This window comes from Mandrillus leucophaeus, unplaced genomic scaffold (assembly GCF_000951045.1).
Source record: "Mandrillus leucophaeus isolate KB7577 unplaced genomic scaffold, Mleu.le_1.0 Scaffold417, whole genome shotgun sequence".
NCBI classification, from domain to species: domain Eukaryota; kingdom Metazoa; phylum Chordata; class Mammalia; order Primates; family Cercopithecidae; genus Mandrillus; species Mandrillus leucophaeus.
Genome location: NW_012104443.1, coordinates 1,777,473 through 1,785,469, shown reverse-complemented (window position 1 = coordinate 1,785,469; position 7,997 = coordinate 1,777,473).

Sequence of the window (7,997 nt, the reverse complement as noted above, 5' to 3'; positions counted from 1 at the left end):
AAGACATTTATGTGGCCAACAAACATGAAAAAATGCTCATCATCACTGGTCATTAGAGAAATGCAAATCAAAACCACAATGAGATACCATCTCATGCCAGTTAGAATGGTGATCATTAAAAAGTCAGGAAACAACAGATGCTGGAGAGGATGTGGAGAAATAGGAATGCTCTTACACTGTTGGTGGGAGCGTAAATTAGTTTAACCATTGTGGAAGACAGTGTGGCGATTCCTCAAGGATCTAGAATCAGAAATACCATTTGACCCAGCAATCCCATTACTGAGTATACCCAAAGGATTATAAATGATTCTACTCTAAAGACACATGCACACATATGTTTTTGCAGCACTGTTCACAATAGCAAAGACTTGGAACCAACCCAAATACCCATCAATGATAGACTGGATAAAGAAAATGTGGCACACATATACCATGGAATACTATGCAGACATAAAAAAGATGAGTTCATGCCCTTTGCAGAGACATGGATGAAGCTGGAAACCATCATTCTCAGCAAACTAACACAAGAATAGAAAACCAAACTTCACATGTTGTCACTCATAAGTGGGAGTTGAAGAATGAGAACACATGGACACAGGGAGGGGAACATCACATCCCAGGGCCTGTTGTGGGGTGGAGGGCTAGGGGAGGGATAGCATTAGGAGAAATACCTAATGTAGTTGACGGGTTGATGGGTGCAGCAAACCACCATGACACGTGTATACCTATGTAACAATCCTGCACGTTCTGCACATGGACCCCAGAACTTAAAAGTATAATTAAAAAAATAAAATAAAATCAATGGTTCACTATATCTTATTTATAATAGATTTTAATTAGTTTAACCATGTAAATGAATGCTACTATTTAAGAGATAACATTACTGATGAAAATACAATCAGAACCCTGGAAAGAGCACCTTTTTCAAGGCTCCTGATTTTGTAAAAGTATTTCATATAGTGTTGCACATACATCAGTTATATGAAATAGTTGAAAATCTATTTAAAGTATATGACTAATATAGACCAATCATCTGAATCTTTCAAACCCAAGACTTTAATTATACTTTCCTCTTCAAACAGTATTTATTTTCCAAATCATGTAGATATTACTTTAATCATCTACTTTATTTGAATAAATGCTATCCTAATATATTCACATGTTGTTTCATTGTCAATTTATTACAAAGAAAGGACCTTACAAAATATGCTTAGAAATGTATTCCTCCCTTTCAAATAACTGGGTTCATTTTATTCTGGCAATATAATGAGAAAGAATTACATTCCAATGGTATTTTTTTGAAAAGTTCGTCATAGGCATGGGAGAAAGTTCCAAACAGATTTCAAAAGTCTTACTCTTCCTTTTCCCAAAAGAGTTACCTTTACATGTAATCTAGATTATCCATGTCAGTTTCTTTTATGGCTTTACCACATCTTCCTTTTTTCACATATTTACATCTTTATTTAACTGCTTTATGTATTTATGGATGTAGCTATGTATGTATGTATTCACTTGCTTATTAGCCGTCATCTCTATTAGACTTTAAGCTTCGTAGGGGTATGGGATTCATTTTATCTTACTGCCATGTTCCCAGCATCTCTTCTAAAAACTAGAATGTAAGGTAAGGTTTTTTTGTCTGCTTTACTTGCTACTGTATCCACAGCTTGTAGAATACTGAATGGCATAATAAAAAATGAATTTTGGGGGTTGATGATTATAGTAGACACTTGGTAAAAAAATTATTGAAGGAATACATTAAATTATACTTACAATTCAAGATTTTTTTCTGGACACTGTTTCTAGATGCAGATGTACCCCAATTTTGGTTGTATTCAGATGGTAGCAGAATGCTAGTTTTACAAAGCAGCACTGCAGTCTTGCTCATCTTTAGGCTTATGTGCTTTTGCAAAGTATGGCATTCAGAATTCAGAAATTCCCAATTTGATTGAAATACCTTAAATTATGCTGTATAGAGACAGAGGGTATTTCCAGAGGAAAACAGAGTTGCCTTTTTTTTGGGGGGGGGGGCATATCTGTGGATCTAAATATATTAATTGAGGTTACAAAAATAAACTATATCCAATATATTCTACTTACTGATAAAAGGAAACACTTCACAAGATTCTTGAGAGGGAGAAGGTGGGAAAAAAATAAGTCACGACTCGTTTTAGACCTAGATTTTCTATGTAGTCACCTGATACTTGCTCTATTTCCAGGAAGATTATGAGCTAAGATGGTAGACATAATTGTGACAATTCACCTATTTAAAAATTAGCATTTTCTATGAAGAAGAAACCTCAATTATTTGGTGATGATAGGAGATTTGCTATGAATACCTTCACCTACTTAGCCCCATATTTTGTGTTAACGCCAGTCATAGATTAGAAACCTTGCCATTATAAAGTTAAAATTAATCAGTTATTAAAATATGGACACATTGTCAAGTTATTGCTTCTTTGTATCTTAATAATACACGGTTTGAAACAGTAGAAGTCTGTGGAAGAAAAGAATCATGATTTGGGGGCTAAAAATACACCTCTGTTTTTTTCCCCTGCTCCCCTATTTCTTTTCTTTTCTTTTTTTTCAGACAGAGTCTCACTCTGTTGCCCAGGCTGGAGTGCAGTGGGGCCTCAACCTCCTGAGTAGCTGGGACTACAGGTGTGTGCCACCAGGCCCAGCTAATTTTGTATTTTTAGTAGAGATGGGGTTTCTGCATGTTGGCCACATTGGTCTTCAACTTCTGCCCTCAAGTGATCCACCCACTTCAGCCTCCCAAAGTGCTGGGATTACAGGCGTGAGTGAACATGCCCAGCACGCCCTATCTTCTAACTCTTCTAAACATTCCCCACATCTACTTTCTCTAGTGGCAACATTAATGATTAGCCCTCACTGACACCACTGTGTCCAAAAGAGAGAAATGGCTGGAATAGGAATGAGGGACAATAAATGAGAAGAGAGTCAAAAATACAATATATTTTCTTTAAAAAAAAAAAGGATAATTTCATTCCTTTCAACAAAGTATGGATTATTTACCTACCTAATTTGATCTTCCTCGAAGACTCCAAATTCACTCACACTCACGAACCATTTTTGAAAAGAAAAATGCATAATAAATACACACCAAGGGAAGTTATGTTGATGTTTTTCTCTCTTCACTCCTGTAACTGATTTTGGCACCTTAATACAATGATGATAGCATGCAAATCCTTATACAATAACCTAGTTAGGATTCCTACAATAAATAATTCCTATTTCCATCGCTTTTAAAGCATCATTGCAAAAAGTAGAGCACAGCAATGTGGCCTTATGTTTCTTATTTTCCAGATCAATTTGTTGTGTTTTTTTTTTTTTTAATTTTAATTTATAATCAGGACAACTGACACTTCCTAATCATATCAAACATGACAATCCTTTCAGAAGCAAATCTCATTGAACATCAAGGAGCCTGGCTTGTGCTCATGGAGGAGATTTTCCCCGACTGATCTCCAGAAGTTTTTGGCTGGTACTTAACACATTTAGAGTCGAGATTCAAACCAGTTTCCTAATACTTGATGGACAAAAATCTCTTTCGACTGAGCCAAGGAATCTACTCTCTGGTCAGCAGAGCAGAAAGTATGTCCGGGCAGGTGACATTGGAGTTTCTTGTTTGTATTTTTGGTGGAGAAAAGAGAAACATAGGTACACAACTGGAAACTGATACTGAAAACCTCTGGAATAAAATAGAAACTGCTGCTTTGAAGGTAGAGATGTATTCACCTTAAACTTTCAAAGAGATATATGGAGAGGGAAATAATATAGGCTTACCTTCCCATTTTGTTTTGCATCTCAGAAGAGTTTAACCTAACAGACAGATACCACTGGTCCTATCTTAACGGATACATAATTTTCCAATAAGTCATTTCGTGTGTATTTTTGGCCTATAAAACAGATAGCGATGAGCGCTCCTTGCTAGTTGCAAGCTGGAGCTTGTGTCAGGCTTCACTAGGCACACAAGGCTCTGATTTTGTATCATTAAAGACTCATTATCTCTTTTAACTTCTGTTGAAAGCATTCATCCATAGCTCTAGCTACTACTGAAACAATAGAGGCTCCTAGCATAGTAGTAATGCCCCCCGCCTTTTTTTTCCCCCGCCAGTTTAAAGAGCCTTTAAAGGATGGTGTGGCTTTCACTATGCAGAAACAGAAAGCTACTGCTCAGGAAAATAGGAGAGGTTATTTCTGTAAGTAACTTCAATTTTAAAGAGTGGCAGAAAATCCTCTGATGTGAATTTCTCAGAGCTAGGAGTCTGCGTATACCTGAATGCTCAATTCCTATTGGGGAAATATTACATTTTCCAAGGAAGAATGGCATGCCTTACTTATGCTTAACCTCAAAAAGGAAAAAAATACTTTAATAAGAATGAAACGGGCTTGGTGTATTGATCTTGCCAATTTGTTGGATATTAATATATATTTGGCAGGGAGCTAAACTCTCCATTGAATTCAACAGTGGATTATATGAACGGTAATTTCTACATTTGCTGGCTTTGTTTACACTTTCATTATACCTCTACTGCATTATCTGATGCCTTCATACAGTTTTCAATCTTATAGCCACTTTAATCTCCTCCTGCACTCAGCATATCTGAGTGAGTTTGTTGGCATAAGGGAATTTTGAAGGTTATATTACAGTACATGAATCAACGGAAAATGAAATGCACTGGAGACACGATCAGCCAGTTTTAATTCATTGCAGAAAGTTATAGATACCAAAATGCATTTAATGTAATCTGATCTCTTTATTCGGTCCTGAATTTACGAGCAATTCACCAGGAGTCAAATGACAACTTTGTTTTAAAAATAGTAGTCTATATTGAATGCCATTTTAATACATCTCTGACATATTTACATTTAAAGAGTAGGGAAAAGTGGGATATTTGAACATAAATTTCTCTTTTCATAGAAAAGAAAAGCCTGAGAAAGATGATATTTTTGTTCATTGAAACATTATCTGTCATTATAACATAGGTCAGCTTGGTGATAGCAATTAAATAAATCCAGCTCATCAGTCCAGCTGAGAAACAGATTAGAAGCCCCCAAGATTACGAAGCATTTCATTTATTATAAGGAGGAGGCCAATTGCACCATTGTACTCGGCTCTATAAAAAAACATTTATGGAAACAAGACTGCTTTTTGCCCAGAATGATCAAATAATGTTCTCGTTCAAACTGGTCAACAAGAAGATATGTCAAGGGGTTTCCCAAACAGCTTCTCCAACAGCAACTTGAATAGATGATAAACTTTCATCAGTTGTTGTTTGGTTACAAGACGTGGGCCTTCATTCTGTGTCCTAAATCATTTTTGGTGATTTTGACTCCATCAACCTCACTAGTCTTACCTGGGGAAAAAAATAAGTAACCTTTTCTGACTCATATTTGAGAAATCTCCTTTTCCTATATACCATAGCACAGGCATTTAAGTTGAAGGAAAAATGTGAAAATTCTACTTGCTATTTATATTTCAACATACAAAATTTGTCATCTACTACAAACAAATAAAATTCCCAACTTGTGTCTCTGGAAACTTCTTATTGTTTATATAGAAAAGCTATGTAATTTTAATAAAACCAAGGAAATAATGCTATTTGTTGTAACAACTATACTTACAGAATTTTAGCTTATTAAATGTGGAAATTGTTATATATTATTGTAAAATAATATATAGTACTTATAGAAAATAAAAATATTTTATGTATTTATATTATTTATAAGATAATTGTATAAATATACTTTTTTACTACATATGTGAAACAAAACTTGAGGTTTTACCATAAATTTTATGGAATAACAAGAGCATTTGAATGGAGGGTGTTCTGAGTGGTTGGTTGAATAGAACACTTTTGTAATTAGAACTGAATGCTGTATTACTTTAGAGTTACAATAATCATAGTAAACATTTTCCTAATAAGGCTCAAACAGCTAGTTCTTATTTAATAGATACAAATTTCCATTCCAAGAATATTCCAAACTAAAAATGGACCATATTTAAATACTCTTATTTACTCAGTTCATTTTACTCTGCCAAAAGAATGATATAATACATTTTCCTGATGTTTGTTTTAAAAGTAGGTCAAAGAAATGGTAGGAGAAAAAGGAGATAGAGGGTTAGAAGGGGAATAATTTATTTTCAGAATCAAGAACCAGATGCCTTAAAATGTTTGACTCATAGAAATCAGGAGTAAAAACAATTTATTAGACTAATCTACCTACAGTTGTCCAAATAGGCCTATACCCACAGAGGGAAGCTTGAGCCAATCTAGTTTAAATGAAGTAAGAAAAAGAGTTTCCACCATATCCTTTGAAAGGGTGATTTTCCCAGACTCCAACAAACCTCAGTGTTAGGAAATACTTCTTAATATACAACTTAAGTATTCTCTTGCTCGATTTCATTCAATTATTCCCAATTATTCACCCTCTGCTACATTTCTTATGTGTTTATTTCTTTTGAAAAACTAGTTGTCTAGTCATACTCTGCTTTAATTTCCACCCATTCAAGCTACATTTAGTCCTTTATGATTTCATTACGATTGAATTCCTCCAATCAAAGGTATTTATTTTTCTTATTTCAAACTGATTTTTTTGTGGGGAAGGTAGAGCTGTGAGGTGATAGTGTTTTAATTATGCTCTTATAAGTGGTATGAAGAAAGTGTAAACACTGAACTTCTCACAATGTAGCCTAAGACAACATACTCCTGAAAATCAGATATTGAGAGCTTTTTAGTGTTAACAATTTGTTACATCTCTTCCTTTTGAATATTCAAAGACTTTGAATTTTTGGTGTAAATTTCAAGTGACTTTTGCTGTGCAAAAAGTTCAGCTTTTCATGATGATGCCAGGTTTGCCAAATAGAATGAGAACTATATATTATTTGCCTTTGAGCTGCTATTTTTCACAAGCTTTGTAATTATTTCAATTATATTTAAATTACAAAAATGATCACAACAAAAATACAATACACTTAATGGAAAATGGAAGAACTAACACCGGATTTGGGTGCACAGGCTTACAATAAAATAATAAATGATTTAAATTGACATTATCTTGTGTTAATAGAACCTTGGATTGAAATGACAAAGACAGTATTCGAAATTGATTTTCTTTACTTCTAGGTAAGAAGACTGGTGGTGCTGCTGGAACAAAAGGAGTGATGGAAGACAGGTGAGGGTGTGAGAAAAGATAAGAACAAAGTCTTCAACAGCAGTTTGCAGGAGAAAATGCCGATTACTTAGGAGCGACGTTTTAGAACACTGAAGTCAGTGTTTGCAAAGAACAAGAGACCCAGAGGTCCACTTAACGCTATCCCAAATCCTAAGCCAACAACCTCCCACCTTCTTGATCCTTTCAGCATTCTTTCTTCCTTCTCACCAGTTTCTTCTCTTTACCTGTATTTGGAGTTGGCTTTTAAGAGATTAAGGTTTTATGCTTTGTAGGAAAGTTTAAATTTTAAAACATTGTGAAGATAAAAAGACTTCAAGATTTCAAGTATACAGAAAACATCTTTAAACAAAATGTTATTTATGTAGATAATTATATAGATAATTAGTGTTGCTGGAGGTGGCTTGTATTAGGGTTCTCTCGAGAAAGAACCAATGGGATATATATGTGTGTGTGTATGTGTGTGTATACATATATATGTATATACATATGTATATCTTTGTGTGTGCTTTTGTGTGTATATGTATATATATGTATACACACACATACACACACACACACACACATATATATACACCCACAGAGATTTATTATTAGGAACTGGCTCATGTGATTCTGGAGGCTGAGAAGTCCCACAATGTGCCATCTGCAAGTTGGATGCCCAGGGAAGTGGACGGTAGAGTTTTAGACCAAACCCAAAGGCCCAAGAACCTGGAGAGCCAATGTCTAAGGGCAAGAGAAGATGAATGCATTACCTCAGAGAGCAAATTTGCCCTTCCTCTGCATTTGTTCAGGCCCTCAAT